The following is an 18,120-nucleotide window of genomic DNA, read 5'->3' on the forward strand; positions in this document are numbered from 1 at the left end:
CATGCTATTATTTGTTGAATACAGAAGGAGAGAGGAAGCATTATTTTACAGAATAGTTTACAAAAGTAGCATTTTTTAGAGCCGGTAATTTCATATGTAATGCGCAAATATATAGCATAGGTAGATAGATAGATAGATAGATAGATAGATAGATAGATAGATAGATAGATAGATAGATAGATAGATAGATAGATAGATAGATAGATAGATAGATAGATAGATAGATAGATAGATAGATAGATAGATAGATAGATAGATAGATAGATAGATAGATAGATAGATAGATAGATAGATAGATAGATAGATAGATAGATAGATAGATAGATAGATAGATAGATAGATAGATAGATAGATAGATAGATAGATAGATAGCGTAGTTATTTGCCCTTCTGTGTATTAACCACGACAAAATTCATGATTTCCAACACAGCGACGTCATTTTATATCGGCTTCGGTATGGGAAGGTCTACAGTAACTAAAATACATAAACACACATTTGAATCCGTAAAATACCAATATGTTTCATCTTGACTAACATTTATTACTGGCACATACTGACACATTCCTACTACTGTTTTTGCGAGGCAAAGAGAGCAGGATTTTAAACAAATAAAGAGAGAGAGAGAGAGCGAGTGGATACAGATGGATTCTGTGTACAACACAGAAATCCTTATCAAAAGTATTGTTCCAAGTTAAACACATTATGAAAATGATGGTGCTTTTTATGTATTTTGGACTTTTTGAATTAGTTTTTCGGCGGCATACATAAAGATAAGGTGTGTTAAAAATAAGAAAAAGAAAAAAAATATCTTAACAAAAAGAGAAGTATAGAAAAATATCTACGCTTGAGGTATATAAAAAAAGAAAAAAAAAGGTTAAAAAGATAATCTTAAAAATGTTTTAAAACAAAAACTTTCAAAAATGTCAAAGACTATATAAAATAAATATAAATAAATTATTAAAATCACAAAAAGGATTATATAATTGATTGTTACTAGAAAATAGTATTTAAATAAACTTTAAGATAAAATCTTAAATTTACAAAGAATTGTGTAAGTATACTAAGAAAAGCTGCAAATAGAACACGTGTATTTTATGTAAATTTAATTTAAAATATTTTATGTACATCTATTACATATTTTATCTATTCGAATAAAATAAATGTTTTGTAAATTCTATTCAATTTATTTCATTTTATAATTTGTCCTTTTTTGAAGGTTCTTTTAATTAAATCGCATTTTGTCTGCAAATATTGAACTTTACATTTGTCAGCCCTTTCATACCACCCACTTTAAAGGGAAAATATTAAAGAAATAAGAGGATGTTGTATACAGAAAATACGTCACTATTATTCGATTTATATTAATGTGTATATATAATAGGGCTGTACATTTATAAATATGTATATCAGTAAAAAATTTTCAAAAATTTTAACAACATATTTAGACTACATTTTATATTTAGATCAAGACTATTGATTATACAGTTTTAGTTCCTATAGATCCAGTAATTTCTTCAAATTTAAAAATTTATCACATATTGACATCAGACTTGGGGGATAATGATTGTATTTTTAATTACAATTACAATTGAAGTAATTGTAATTGAAACTTTATCAAATACAATTACTTTTAATTGTAATTAATTTGCCTATTACAATTATTTGTAATTGTAATTGAAAAATGTTCATTTATAATTACAAGTAATCACAATTTTTTATAATTATATGTAATTTATAATTAGTAAAACCTAAATTACAATTACAAGTAATTGATAAATTCAATTGCAATTACAAGTAATTGGTAAATTCCATTACAATTACAAGTAATTAAAATTATCAAAACATTCATTGCAATTACAAGTAATTGGCAAAACATTCATTGGAATTACAAGTAATTGCGATGGGTTATTGGTCAATTACAAATTACGAGTAAGTGTAATTAGTTATTGCTCATCGGTCTATCCGACATTTGAGAGTTTTGACTCAATAATAGCACCGAATAGCTAATGATTAACTCTGAGTACATATTGTACAATTTGTATCAGTTTACACTATAATAGGGACTGAATTTCGAAAAAATAGTGGCACCTAGCATTTGCATCTTTTCAATTAATTATGAATCGACAACTGCAGAATATGAAAACGAGATTAACATCTAAGAACATATACATTTTCGATAATTTCACAAATCCGCAAATTTTCTGTAAGAGAGGTTTTACTGAAAGTAAAGTCAATTGTGAATCTATAGTTCAAATAAAATATCAGTTCTTACATAGAACTTCTTTATAGTTTGCAGTAAAACTAATTTGTACCCTGAAAACGATACATTCCTAATAAATTTTGCCCATATTTTAACCACACATACAGAAAAACAAATACGTCATCGTGTAACGAAAAAAAGTACTATAAAAAACGGCAATTCGCAAAAAAAAAGTTAAACAATTAATCTTGTTTTTTCTGCAAAGTCATTGAGTAAAATATAAACGACACAGTAAGAGTCTATTGTAATAGTTTTTTTACAAAAGGGTTTTGAAATGTAAAAAAAAAACAAAATTAAAAGAAAATGTCAAGCTCAAAATAGAATAAAAAACACACACATTGAATAAAGTGTCAAAATTCATGAACGATTAGTTGGTTAGAAAAAAAATGTATTGATTTTTAATTGAACACATTCAATGCAATAAAATGAAAATTTAAAACTTAAAATAGATAATTTAAATAATTTTTTTACACCGCCTTAAAGTATGCAATATTTAAATCATTTTAAAGATACCCCAAAAGTATGCATTATTTAATGTTAACGAAAAATTTCAAAGATTAAAAAATTCATTTAAATATTTATATTTTTTTTTCATTGTTGTGACTATTAACCACATCTGATGTTCTTTACTTTGAATAAATAGTCCTTTGAGAAAATTTTATGTCGCCATCAAATATTTATTTCTTCTTTCTTAATCAAAATATCACCGGATGAAAGGTGTTTTTAACAAAACATCATTTGGCAGAACATAAGATACTAAATTACTAAATATGGCTGCTGTCAGCAAATAACAAATATGTTCATTTTTTTACTCTCAAATGATAAATCATATGTTATCTTCAATCAAAGTTTTGCGAAAGTTATTATTAAGATAAAATGACGTTAAAAAGTTGTCGTGTTGAGTTGATTGAAATGAAAGAGATTTTTTCTTTGGTTGCGTACAAAAGAAAACTATAAACTAAGTATAAAGCATAATGCTTTAATATGTTAGGGCTGTCTTATTGTCCATATGGCATAGTTATAGCCTTGTTTCTAGTCCATAGTCTAGTCTATAGTCTAGTCTGTAGTCTAGTCTATAGTCTAGTCTGTAGTCTAGTCTATAGTCTAGTATGTAGTCTAGTCTATAGTCTAGTCTATAGTCTAGTCTATAGTCTAGTCTATAGTCTAGTCTATAGTTTAGTCTATAGTCTAGTCTATAGTCTAGTCTATAGTCTAGTCTATAGTCTAGTCTATAGTCTAGTCTATAGTCTAGTCTATATTCTAGTCTATAGTCTAGTCTATAGTCTAGTCTATAGTCTAGTCTATATTCTAGTCTATAGTCTAGTCTATAGTCTAGTCTATAGTCTAGTCTATAGTCTAGTCTATAGTCTAGTCTAGTCTAGTCTATAGTCTAGTCTATAGTCTAGTCTATAGTCTAGTCTATAGTCTAGTCTATAGTCTAGTCTATAGTCTAGTCTATAGTCTAGTCTATAGTCTAGTCTATAGTCTAGTCTATAGTCTAGTCTATAGTCTAGTCTATAGTGTAGGCTATAGTCTAGTATATAGTCTATTCTATAGTCCAGTATATATAAACTAGTCTGGTCTATAGTCTAGTATATGGTCTAGTCTGTAGTCTAGTCTGTTGTCTAGTCTATAGTCTAGTCTATAGGCTAGTCTTTAATCTAGTCTTTAGTCTATAGTATAGTCTAGTCTATAGTCTAGTCTATAGTATAGGCTATAGTCGAGTATATAGTCTATTCTATAGTCCAGTATATATAAACTAGTCTGGTCTATAGTCTAGTATATAGTCTAGTCTGTAGTCTAGTCTATAGTCTAGTCTATAGGCTAGTCTTTAATCTAGTCTTTAGTCTATAGTATAGTCCATAGTATAGTCTATAGAAGAATCACCCTGAGAGGTAAAAAGTATGTTGAGCTTAAATAGTTTACTAAACAGTCTGTACCGTGTCCAAAGACTCAGTGGACCCACCCACTTGATTTGAAATTAATTCTTACTTATTTTCTGAAAACTGTGGATGATTGCAACTTAATATCAAAGATTTAACCTAATGTCAAAGACTTTGTTCCAATTAAAATTTGGACATAATATCTATGTCTTTCGTGTTGAAATAAATTTTTTGTGGTTATTAATACTCGTAACTTAAAAAAAACTAAGAACAAGAACCTTAAATTTTAGGTGTGTACATTTAAAAATACTCAATATGCACAATAATTCCCAGCGACTTTAATTTGTACTTCTCCTTGATCATGAAAATTGTGTGTTTAAAAGTGTATTTTTTTAAACCTTTAAGATAACAAACATAAATTTACGATTTATAACACTCAAATGAAATTAAATTTAAAATGCATGTTAAATGTTTTTTTTAGGTATTTAATATCCATTAACAATTTAACAAACAAAAGTATTACTTTCATTGCAAATAATTATAAAAAATTAAATAAAATGGGTTTCATTTGTTTTTAGTTCATTAAACTTTGTGGTAAGAAACCTAACCTTGAAGTCAAATAATGAAATGACGAAAACTTGAAAATAAAGTTTTTTATTTGAATTGCAGTTCAAATCGTGCAATTTGTTTTGTAATAAATTAAAATAAAACATTTTTATATTACAAACAAAAAATTGCAAATTTCTTAAGATTTATTAACAAAAAAAATTCAATTAAAATTAATAATAACGTAAAAATTTAGTTGGTATTCTACTGTACAACAACTCACGTGTTTCACACTTTAATTTTTTCTAAATGCATTTTTTAGTATAGTTGTTAATATTTTACTAAGTTTTTATATACATACATATGTTTGTAGTAAGTGAGTACATTATTTTAAGCGCCAAATCTTCTTTTATACTTAACTGCAATAATAAGCACTTTTAATTATTCAATTGTTTACATTTTATATTTACGTCGTGGATTATTATTATTATTTTTTTCGCAAATTCAGTATATTTTCTTAATAAATTTGTAGTTTTTTTAGTACAAGTTGTTAATATGTTGTTATTATTTATGACGACAACTTAACCACAGACAACTACTTACAGACTCATTACAAAGGGGAAGTACTTGTAAAGAGAAATGTTAAAATAAATGAATGATGATTTATAAATACTCGAATTTTTTGATGTGATGTGGATTTGCTTTAGATTCGTTTTTAATTATAAAGAAATTGGAAAGAAATTTTTATACCAAATTCCTTAATAAATATGTTACAACTCCATTCGTTGTCTTGAATATGTCTGTGGCAGAAGCAATTATTAGGTGGAGGGAGAAATTCTTGAGACTCCGTAGAGATAAAATACTAAAAATTGCTTATTAGAGAAGGTTCTGGAATACAATAATCAACAGCGTACTGATGACTCGGTCTAAGAACTAAAATCTTAGCATGGTCCATGGAACAATGTATCAACTTGACAGTTAAATTCAATCTGGCTGCAGTAGTCATAGCCGATTGACTGTCTAGGAGGTCAAAAGGTAGCTAGTTAAGCCTTTGAGGGGGTTCTTTTAAGATCGCCGGTGATGAGAAGCGCAGTAGATCTCATAAATTTTTCCATAAATTTTTTGCAAAAGTCCCACCGTGCACTTCGTCTTATTTTATTGCATAGATTTTTACTAGACTTAGCACAGTATGTATAATCTTATCTTAGAATTATTTACGAATTCATATTTCGGTCGACCGTTTACGTCTCTAGGCGTTGTTGCCATCTCGGAAGTTAAGCAACGGGTATCCAATGGGCAGAGATTAAATACCTAGAATACTGAAACAAATCATGTACACCGGTGAAACCTCTGGTTGTAAAGTAGCTCCGTAAAATAATGCTGTTTTGTCTCCTAGGTTTCGAAAATCTTCTACATATGTCTAAATACCCAAATAAGGGTGATGTTCGAGTGTCTCCACATCTCATTGGGAGACGTCCGGCATTCATGGACTATTCTAGATGTCGAAAACACTTCAAATTTGAATTAAATAGAAGCTTGACTGTCGGTATTAATTTTGATATCCCTGTTAGATTCGATGTATTTCAACTTGAAGTTCATTGAGTCGAAAAGAGATTTTTATACCCAATTCTCCAACTCCATTCGTTTTCTTGGAAGTGTCTGTGTATACACAGATAACTCGACTATCGTCTTTGAATAAAGTCAAAAAGTCAACTTTGGAAATAAAAGTCGAAAAAAGTCAAAAATCGGAAAAAGTCAAAAATAGTCGAAAAGTCGAACTAAGTCGAATAGCCAAAAAAGGTCGGAAAAAGTCTAAGAAGTCAAGCAGTCGGAAATAGTCGAAGAGTAGAAAAAAGCCGGAAAGTCGAAAAATGGGTCGGACAAGGTCAAAAGTTGTCGAAAAGTTGAAAAAAGTCGGAAAGTCGTAAAAAGTTCAAGAGTAGAAAAAAAAATAGGAAAAGTCGAAAAGAGTCGGAAATAGTCGTACAAAGTTCGAAAAACGTCTGAAAAAGTAGAAAATAGTGCTGAAAACTTTTTCCGACTTTCCGTCTTAAGTCGGAAAAAGTTGAAAATTCGAAAATTCGAAAAATATTTAGAAAATACTATAAGTCAAAAAGTCTGAAAGTCGACTTTTAACTAATTGAAAAAAGTCGAAAATCGGCTTTGCATAAAATGCAAAAAGTCGACTTTTAGCTAAGGACAAAAAGTCGAAAAGTCGACTTTTCGTTTGAACTATAGAACCCTAGTAAGCCTTCATCCTATTCTTTATCGCCTTAACCTTTCTTTCGTTTTGGCAATACTTTCAAGTAAGTCTGAGTAATGCCTCGTGTGAAGATTAGAAACCTTTAAATTATCAAACATTTTTATTCCCGCCATAGGAGTAAAATTTTTCCTAATTTTTCATGTACAGATTCAAATTGATCCTTACTTTCTCCACATTTTTTAACACGAAGGCAACATTTGAGTTTTACATGAAAATAATGTCTACAAAGTTTGTTCATAACTGAACAATTTATCATATTAAGACTACAATAGTAAGTGATGTGCTCTCCTTCGCTAGTTAAGGAACTGCTTCCTTTACATCATGGACATTTGTCTATTATTATCAATCCACTTCAAACATAAAATATTTACTCCATCAATATCCGCAATAACTTACAAAATTTCCCAATTGTAAATGATTTAATTGCATTTACTATTAAACTCATTTCTATTGAAGAACTTAAAACCTTCCTCTATTTGTAACTATCTACTTTAAAGGTCATAAATACTCATAGTTAAATGTTTATAACAAAGTGGCTGATGCAATAGTTACTCAAATTTCTGTAATCCCAACAGAATTACAAATTTACAACTAATTACTTAAAAAATAAGTTAAATAGAAAAATGAAAATAAAAAACGTAAAAAGTATGTAATAATTAACCACACAAAGTTCCACAGACAAATTTAAATGATAATTAAATAATATTAAATTTGTGTTGACATACTTTATAATTTTAATTAAGTGTAACATATTATAGTTTAAAAAAATCAATCATTATGTCTTAAACATATGCATGTTTGTTTTAGCACACTAGTGTAGGGTGTCATATTTACTTATAATTTCAACAGTTCAACAATAGTAATTAACATGCCAATTGTATCATTATTAACACATTGAAAATACCGCATAGTTTCTTTAATTTTATTTATCTTTTTATTTTCAAATAGTTTCTTACATTTCTCATGTCGTAAATATCGCCCCTAATTGAATTATAACAATTTGTTAATCATGAGATTTAAATCACAGACACTTCAACATATTTTATAATCATTTAAATTATAATATTCATTCACAATACTACATAAAACTTTTGTAACAAATGTATCTGCAGGCACACAGATACAGTATGTGAGAAAAGTAAAGTAATGCTAGTGGCCTTCGATGGGTTTAAGTCTGATAGACCGGAGGTACGATTCCTTCATGAGAATTGGTTAAGGAGAGCATAGCAGAGGAGGTCTGGGAGTGTTCCTTCTACTAGCTTACTGATTGCCTAACTAACTAACTATCTAACTAACTATCTAACTAACTATCTAACGAACTATCTATCTATCTAACTAACTGTCTAACTACTAAATTTAAACTGTTCTTCAAACTTATGCGACCAGACATAAAGCTTAACACTTCCGCCGCATAATGCAAGTCCAGATAAAATCTATTTGGAAACAAGTAGAAAAGTATAGTCTGGCATGGCCGACCACATAATACCCTACACCATGAGTACATTTTTAAAATTTTTATTTTTCATAAAGAAACTTTTTATGTTGAATTTTACTTTAATTTCAAAATATTTAAACAATTTATTGATAAAAACAAAATTTTCTAAATGAGGCTTTATATAGGAGTATATATCCTTTGGGAAAAGGATATATTTTTAAATAACAGTTAGTTTTGTTGAGTTTCATTGCGATATTGTTACAAGTCAATTTTAGACGTTCAAGACATTTTTTAAGGGGGGTTTGTTTGGGGGCTAGGGTGAAATAAGGGGCGATCATTATGAAAATCTGCAGTGTCATTTGTACTTATATAAAAGTTATTTGTGCCAATTTTTAGAGAGATTATTGTATATTTGACGTAATTATGACACAAAAAGCCCAAATCTGAAGGTACGTTTGTATGGGGGCTAGGTGAAACAATGGACCGATTTCGAAAAATATGCTTGGTCCAAATTTAATCAAATTATCTTGAAAATTGCGGCCTGTAGCTTGCGCACAAGGTTTACATGAACAGCCAGCCGGACAGACAGACGTACGGACGGACATGTCTTAATCTACTCAAAATATTAATGATCGTTATACTTTAAGGTGGGTATTGGACCAATATTTGTGTATGTTACAAACATCAGCACAAACGTATAATACCCTCCCCACTATAGTGGTGTAGGGTATAAATATTGGTCAATAAGCTTTTGTTGTATTTTGTATATCTCTTCCCAAAAATCTCTTCGCACTGAAAGTGTTCAAGACTTTGAAAATTTTTCTTAATATTAGAAACATATTTTTCTTCCCCACTGTAATATCTGCAAACAAATTAAATAATATATTAACAAAGACTTCTATGTATATCATTCATACGAATAGGCTCTCTAATAAAACAGCACAGCAGCAGCAGAAAAAAAAACAAATATAAATTTATTGAGTTTGTTCACTCTAAGAAAAGGAAAATTTAAATTTTTGCAACATGTCTTATGTCTGTTTTAGACAACAATAGATTGATTAATAAAGTGTAGTTTAGTTTAAAAAAAAATATGAAAATGAAAAGAATGATCATACAGCATTTGAGTGATATCACAACAATAATAATAAGTATGTATAATGATATGAAAAGCAGCAATGAGGATATTATCAATTAAAGTGTTTAAATATATAAAAATTATTTGAAAGCTGTAAATAAATTAATAAATACTTAAAAAAATCTAATGAAATGAAATTCACAAGTTGATTTTTGATGAAATGAAATAAATTAAAAATGAAATAGATTTCAAATAAATGCATAAGGGAAAGGCTACTAATAAGTAACTAGTTCCATAACTAGCTCTATGAAGATTTTTTTTATTGAGATTAACATGATGTGTGAAACCTAATTATAATTGTTCAATTCACAATCAATGTCGTATCGTTGTAGAGTTGTAAGTCATACAAAATTTTCAAATAAAATTTTTTGAAACAAAAACAAATCAATAGTAAAAAATTACGACATACTACGATACACCCGTACAACACCGATTGTGAATTGGAAAAATATGTATGGGAAGCTCTATTGGACAAGTTATGCCGAATTTAAAGTATAAAAGTTGGACATATCGCTCATACAGAGTTTTTTGAATGAGTGTAACTTTACCCATAGACTAAGTAATATACTAAGCCGTTAACAACATCATAGATTAATATATTAGATAGATTAATTCTTAGTCAGTAGACTTGTTCAGAAACTAAACATATGAAACGGGCAAGTCCATGGGCTGCTCCACAAACTAATCTAATACTAGATAACAGGCTAGACAATAGAATAGCTCGTAGAATAACCAATAAGTTTCTAATACTCATTCAACTATTCAATACTATAGACTGATACACAATAATAGGCCAGTCAATAGACTAGTCTATTGACTGATCCACAACTAAGTCAATAGAACATGGTCAATAGAACATGGTCTATTTTATAATCGGACACTATAAACACAATTTTATTTGAATATATTTAAAACTAATAGAATAAAACTACAATTCATTCATAAAATATTTTTTTATTCAAGAAACACCTCTAAAAAAAACATTTCAAACAATTTTGAATTAAAGTAGTAGTAGAAGTATTCAATATTACGTGGCAAATGATAAAAGTGTTATAATGTAAACATTTTGTTATTTTATTATTTTTAAATGTGTTAGTAACGATGTGTTCTTTTTTGAAATACTATATAACAGCGATGGAAAATTTGGTGCAGTGGTAAATATTTTTGATACTCGCTGGCTTTAGGTTAGGTTGATATGTTATATACTACATGATATAAGAAGAAATACACCCGGACCTGTTCTGTGCATCTTTTAATGGAAGAAAAATGTTTGTTGATAAAAAAAAAAACTTTGATTACTGAATGTATTTTCTTTCTTTATTAGATTTTCTCACACATATTTTTAATTCAACTTTCGTTGCGTCGAATGGTTTTGCATTCGTCAGGGTAACAAGCTCGAGCTCCCTAACCTCTGGTAGAATATTCAGTTAAAGCAGAACAGATTCAATCTATGCTCCGCAGTACTATCTTCTTCCTCTTTGTTCCACTTCCAGCAAGGACCTTAAAAGGTTAGTGGCCATTTATCACTGCAATTAGGTTTCGTGGATTTATTCTGAACTAGGACTCATGATCTACGTGAGCCATACGACGGACACATGATACTCGCTAAACAACACGTAGCTTCAATCGACCATCTGTGTTGTGCAAGCTCGTGGAGTTTTTCACGAAGCTTGAGAGCGGTATACCGACAAAATAATCGGTGTACTCTGTTGCTAGAGAATCCGCGATGGTAAATTTAACTTTATCACTTGATATCGGCTTAAATGGCTTCTACCTGACGGTAAATATGTTAAGCACTGCGGGTTTCATATTTTTTCTAATCAAATTTTATTTGATCTAATTTCTCACTTGACTCAAACATTCTATCAGGGTTCAGCGTTTCAAAGTATCCAACATATTCAGTATTTGATAAACGATCAGGCACATCCGATAATTGTAATTAGACTTTCAATGTCTCCAGTATATATTTTTTGTCTTACCGCTTTTGTTCAGTTCGCATAAAGTTAAGAGCCGTTGGGCTTTATATTACGCCTTAATAATATGTTTCAATGTGTAGAATATCTTGAAACGTTCCCAGAGATTTCATGCCTATAGTTCGCCTACTGATGTGCCTTGTTAACCCTATTCTCTATGTTTTGGTGTCTTCGCTTAATTTCTTCATTTTAATTTTCGGTCAAAGATTACATCTAAGTATCTTAACTTTGTTCGTCACCGGTGTCTTCTTGCCCAAGAAGCAGGGTTCATAATACTTAGATATTTTTATGTTTCTTGTGAAAAACGGATTTCGTCTTTGCCGGTTTAACATTGAGGCCTCTTGTTTGAGCCCAGCTCAAGGTGGTATCCAGAGCCTTCTCAGCTCCTTAACACAAGTAATTTGTTTCCTTCCCCTTAGTAATATTACGACATCGCTTGCATAGAAGTCAGGAAATATCCATCTCCGTTTATTTCTTAGCATGAGGTTAATCCAGGATTGGATAAGAGTATCAGATATCACGCTTAAAGTTAATTTGAAATCTTTTTTCTCCGTAAATTAAGTCCATGCTATGTTTTATGTATAAATGACAAACAAGTACACTGTTACCATCCCTGCATAAAAAAACTAAACACCCTCGCATTTCTAAAGAAAGTGTGCGAGCGAAAAAAAACATTAGAAATACTTGATAGATGAAGATAGACCTTAAAGTATGTAGGTAAATAACGTTTACTAAAAAACAAAAAAAATCTTTCTAATTTGTATGTCATTGATATAAAAATAATGAAATATTTTCAATATCAGGGCTCAAACAAAATATGGTAACAAGACAAACAAACATTTACACGTTGTCACTCACACTTTTATAAAGGTATATATATTCTAGTGTGAAATACACACATTTTAACCACGTGCTAAATAAACAAGAGTCATCAACATGTTTATTGTCGCATTGATTCCAGTTTTTGTTTAGATCTTATATTTTTATATTTATATACTTCAATCATTTGACAAACAGTTAAAATAGAATAGAAAAAGATAACAAACAGGTATCAACATCTTCATCTTATTCTCATTATCGTTAACCATATCAACGAGAAACAAGTATAAATTCTCTTTTTATAGTTTGTGTTTTTTTCTATTTGGTTTGATAAGTTACCAATATTTAGTTAAAAACGACGGTATATGGGTGATCGCATAATATTGGCTAAAAAACTTCCTTTATCAAAATCGTGAAGTTATATAAAATATGCCCAATAATTTCCCCTGATCGTAGACAAAAAGTCAAACCGAAGTATTTTGTTTGATATTTTTATACTCTTCAACATTTATCAATCAATAGTGAATGTAACATTTTCTAAACTGAATCTACTAGCAATTGGTGTACTTTATTTTCGGGATAAACTTTCAAATCATTACTGATAGCCAGCCTACTGTTGAATCCCCCATTTAATGTGTAGCACCAGCTGGGCAACACCGGACTCTCTTTACCTCTTTTAATGAAATGATACTGAAAGTAGTGTGAGTGTGACAAGAGGATTGTATTGGCGATAATCTTGTTTTATGGGTTCTATGTTTCTGAGGAGTTCTTCTTTCTCCAAGTTATTTTAATTTTATTAGAAACATTTGCTACATTATTACCCAGATGTATCAATTTTCTAGACTTCAAAGACGTAACGTTTTTTGAGTATTTAGGAATCTAAACAGCGACATGATTCTGACTGAATTACTTGTAAGCTATGAGGCGGTTCTGACGCCCTAGCAACTCGTACCTTTAAGATGTATTGGATGTATTAAGATGTAGTGGACCGCTTTATGCAAACACCAAACATTTTCGAGAATATTATTCCCTGATAAAAGGAGCGTGTTAAGAGGAGAGACAAATGGGTCTGAAGATGTACATTTGAATTCTTAATCAGAGCACTTACTTTCAGACATGTATAGAAAGATATGCGACAGTCTGAAGGAAATTAGAACCATAATAGAATAATCTTTTTGGAATAAACTTTATATCATAAAAGTACCAGGCCCTTTCGGAAATAAACGTCAATGAATTAGACTGCTAGGTCCACACTACGGGTCTTCGAGTCATTACGCGCTTTTCATACCTACTTCGCGTTGTCGAACTACTGGGGTACAAAATTGTGCGAAAGAATTGAGACGAATGTATTGCATACGTAGAGCCAGTGCAATGTTGCTATATTTTTCCTGTTACTACTATGTCGAAAAATCTATCTTTCTGAAATCGCTATAAGCGGGTTTTCATCATCACCATTTACAATGACAAGAGACCTTTTAAAAAATTTATCCCATTTTTCTTGTGCGGATTTGAGAAGCAATTTCCCTTAAAGAACACATTTAATTGTATTACCGTTCAAACAGTGAAATACACGATACGTTTTAGCGGTTAAGTTTAAGTTTTATTCGGTTGAATAGCTTGAAGCTTCGGCCCTAACATGTAGTTGTATTCCTTTTTTAAGCGGTTCAGTTTGAGTTTTATTCGATTGAAAAGCTTGAAGCTTCGGCCCTAACATAATATGTAATTGTATTCCTTTCTCAGCATTTCGCTATATTTTCAAGTCCAGAAAGTCAAGAGTTTCTGATCGCTTATACCATGCGCTTATGACTTTATATTTGAGCATACATATTTATCTATGCTCGAAGTTTGTCCCTATTTATATTAACCTCTTTTGAATGCTTTAAGGCAACTCTGCACATTATAATGTATTACTCTTTTACCTACTCTGGCGAAAAAAAAACTGTATTCAAATTCAATATGAAGATGTTATTTAAAAGATATTAAGAGTATTTCATAAATCCTTTTTAAAACTGGGTTTTTAACAAACATTTCAAAATGTGCAAAAGTTTAGTTGTAAATGAATTTTCCCACCATAAACTCTCAAACTAGAATAATAATCCTTTGAAAGTTGCAGATAGTTTTCTAACACATAGTTAAACTAATATTTCAACTAACGAAAGACGTTAGAACATTAATTAAAACTAAATAACATCTTTCAGATACAATCACATGAAGCTCATGAATATAAAACCAGTTTACGAATAATATAAAGAAAAGAACCTAAAATCTACGAGTACAACTACTTCTAAGCAACGTAAAAACCAAAATTTTAACGGCATCTTATGCGAACAATCAAACATGTTCGCAACGAACATGAAAAAACAGCTTACAACCCCAACGTGTTGGCATGAGTTTCAAACAAAAAATACAATAACAAATGACTGAAAAAATCCACAACAAAACTTTTCTGAACAAGAATTGATTCTATGGGTTTTGGAAAACAATTTTTTAGTTGCTTTTACTTGTTGAAATCGTATAGAACGTTTTAAAAGCGACGGTTTTCGTACGGAATAACAACAACTCCAGAAAAATAGAACAAAAATCGTGTGTGTTCTGGTTTTGAAATAACAAATTTCTACTGTACCCGTTGGTCAACCCCTTAAGTTCTAACAACATGCAGCAGTTACTGCAAAGATATTAAAAAAATTCTAACAAAAACTTACAAGTTGTTAACGCGCGTTTTGTGATTTTTTTTAGTGGTGGTTTCATTTCCATGGTCCTTACACCAATAAACACGCTTGCAGTAATTTAAATAAACGTGATTTAGTGAATTTTAAACTGAATAGAACAGAAACGGCAGCTGTACATATTTAAAATAAAAAGTTAAATTTACAATAAAAAAAGTGTAATTTGTTCTTCTAGATTAAAGTTAAAAGGTACAGATGAATTTTAATTTTATCTCTTTTTTGAAAAACAATGTATGTATGTAATCTTTTTGTTTCTTTCAATGTCAACAATTGTTAAATTTGAAATTTATACTATAAACATTTATGTTAATTATATCAGTGAAATGATTAAATTGTTTATTTTATTTTAAAATTTTTATTTAAAAAAATAATGTTTATGCGTCAGTGAATGCAAGTGCAAGGAAAATGATAAAGTTTTAACTTACCCGGATAAAATACGTTTATATGAACTTTATTTGCGAATCTATGGAGAAAAAAGAAAACAAATTGTTTAAATTTTAATTATCAAGAATGTTTAAAGCTTAAAAAATTAATACGTATTAAATATTTTATCTTAAATTACATAATGTAAATAATATTTAATGTGCAAAGTTTTCAACAAATGGTTTATGGTTGTAAAAATTATAATAACATAAAAAGGCTTTTCTTTAGAAATGTTTATGTAATTTTCACCAATAAAACGTCAAATATCCATCGCCCTTAACATGGGGTCTGGTTCTGAGTCCGTTCTCTTCCTTCTAAAAATATAATTTCAAAAAAAGTTTTCTAGTATTCAGAATTATTCTTTGAAATAAGTCATTAATAATAATTTTTAAGGTTAGATTCCTATTAAGGATGTATACTACATCAAATTCAAAGAAATACTCCTTGGACACAATCGGGCCTGAAGTGCGCTCATTTGTTTTTCTTAAACCAGCACTCAGGGGATGACACCTACTCATGCAGTACATTGTGCTGGAACTATGAAAATAGGTTGTGAGAGGGAGGATAGAGGGAGTAGTAAACATTTGATTAAAAACTTTTCACATCGAAAGTGACGGGGAGTACCTATGCTGGAAGTTTATTTCACATACGAATAGTTCGACTGAAGAATGAATTTTTCCGGTAATATGTATGTTATGCGGTCTAGTGGTCAATCGACCACTGTTCTTGATATCGCAAAAGAGTTCCCTAATTTCAGAGAAACATTTTTCCCTATAGTATTGATATATCGGTGAAATATATACCAAGTTGCGACGGAGCTATAGTGAATCAATAGAGTTGGATACCCAACTGTCACCGATAAATACCTTCGTAAGCGGTCGAGTAGCTACAAAATTTAAGAGAAACACTTTCCCCTATAGTATCGATTGATCAGTGAAATATACACCACGTTGCGACGGTGCTCCAGTGAATCAATAGAGTTGAATACTCTACTGTCACCGATAAGTACCTTTGCCCTCTTTTGTACGCGGTATAGGTCGAGAAGTTCCAAAATAGACTTCGAAGCTCTGGCCCATACATATGAGTGGTATTCTATTTTTACCTAGACATAATTCCTAAGAATCACTCAATCAATTTTCGTGAGGAATGTTATTTCCGGAATAGTATAACTTTCAAGATACTTGGATCTAACTTCGACGAATGTTCAATGAAAATGTTTCACTATCCCACATGCAATCGTCATGATCCACACATTCAATTTTGTATAATTGTGCTCCTAATGCTGTGTGTCAATATGTACTAACTTACTTATCTCGGACTTGATCATTTTGAAGAGATTTCTCGTCTTGCTTCAGGGTCAACCCATGAGATATCTGTGGTTTTACCCACCGTTGCATTATTCTGAAAGGCCTTATGGAATTCTCTTACCCATATTTTCTATTCAGCTTTCGTTGTGTCGAATTGTTTGTGTTCGTCAGGTTAACTACCTTGTGCTCCCTTCGCTTTAAAGCTAATAAAAAGTCCTTTCGTTGACCACTACTCCCGAGTGACCTGATACCCATATGTTGATGCAAACGTTACTCTGGGAGAGCATTCAGTTAAAGCTTTCTTACAATCCAATCATACATTTAACTATAACACCTGATATCGCCCAAATTTTCTCAACCTGACAACTTAAATTCATTGTGTTAACTCTGAGAAGTTTTTCAGAATTGCCCAGCAAAAAGTCTGAAATTTTTGGTAATTACCAGTAGTTATTTCATACATTACTTGGTAATGAGTGTATATTATCTTCCATATTATTTCATTTAGCTGAATATGTTATTACTGGTAGAGATTGAATTGGAATTGTTTACAGCGTTTATTAAACCAACATATTATTTGAACCTCGTTATTATTCACCCCAAGAGTAATTAGTTTCCACGTGATTCCAATATTACTTTCTAGCTTACTAGGTAATGACAGTTTTTGCTCTGAGGTTACGAGATGGATAATTTCTAAAAGCTTTGAATAATTTTAATCGTCGTTTGCAATCGTTTTCTGATTTATGAATAATTTGTTTCTTATTTTGTTTGAAATTTCTGACATAATATGATTTTAGAAACTGTAACACAGAACTTGCTGCAAAAGGCCATAAATTTTTTCAAATAAATATTGCGGGTTTTTCTATTTGGGGAAAAACTAAAATATAAAGTTTCACATAAAAAATGGATGATACGTCAATATATGTAGAAAAGTGCATACAAAAATATTGTACTATATATTAATTCTTCTTTGCCAAAATAAAACTTCAATTAATGAAATGTCATACTAATTAAACCTAAAATCTATCTTCAAAGTTCAATTTACTTTTGTTGTCTTTCATCTGTCGTCTATATATTTTGTAATTAAATAACTTACAAAACATCACCTAATAATCTGCTTAATGTCGCAAAACTTAATTGAAACAATGTCTTCTTCTGCCACTTGTTGACATTAAAATTTGTCATTATTACTACAAATGAGCAAAAATTACTTTGAACTAAATTGTTATTGTGTAAAAATATTCGAAAAATGTGTATTTGTTAATAGTTGCTGATATTAATCTAACCTTAATATGTGATTTAAATATAATATTCTAAAAATAAGTCGGAATATGTATTCTAATGGATTTTAT

At 30.0% G+C, this 18,120-nt stretch overlaps 1 protein-coding gene across 4 annotated transcripts in view; it reads left to right on the plus strand.

The window, feature by feature from the left end:
* The first annotated feature begins 929 nt into the window (after positions 1-929).
* LOC111676373 (Y+L amino acid transporter 2) overlaps positions 930-18,120 on the plus strand; it is a 49,975-nt gene continuing 32,784 nt past the window's right edge. For 2 of the 4 annotated variants that reach the window (XM_046948031.1, XM_046948027.1), the window contains exon 1: positions 14,811-15,230. The gene's annotated coding sequence lies outside the window, so the exon portion shown is untranslated. Of the gene's footprint in view, positions 1,053-14,810; positions 15,231-15,254; positions 15,273-18,120 lie in introns of those variants that run through there. The other 2 variants (XM_046948028.1, XM_046948029.1) reach the window with 2 other exon arrangements.

The sequence above is a fragment of the Lucilia cuprina genome, chromosome 4, assembly GCF_022045245.1.
Source record: "Lucilia cuprina isolate Lc7/37 chromosome 4, ASM2204524v1, whole genome shotgun sequence".
NCBI lineage: Eukaryota > Metazoa > Arthropoda > Insecta > Diptera > Calliphoridae > Lucilia > Lucilia cuprina.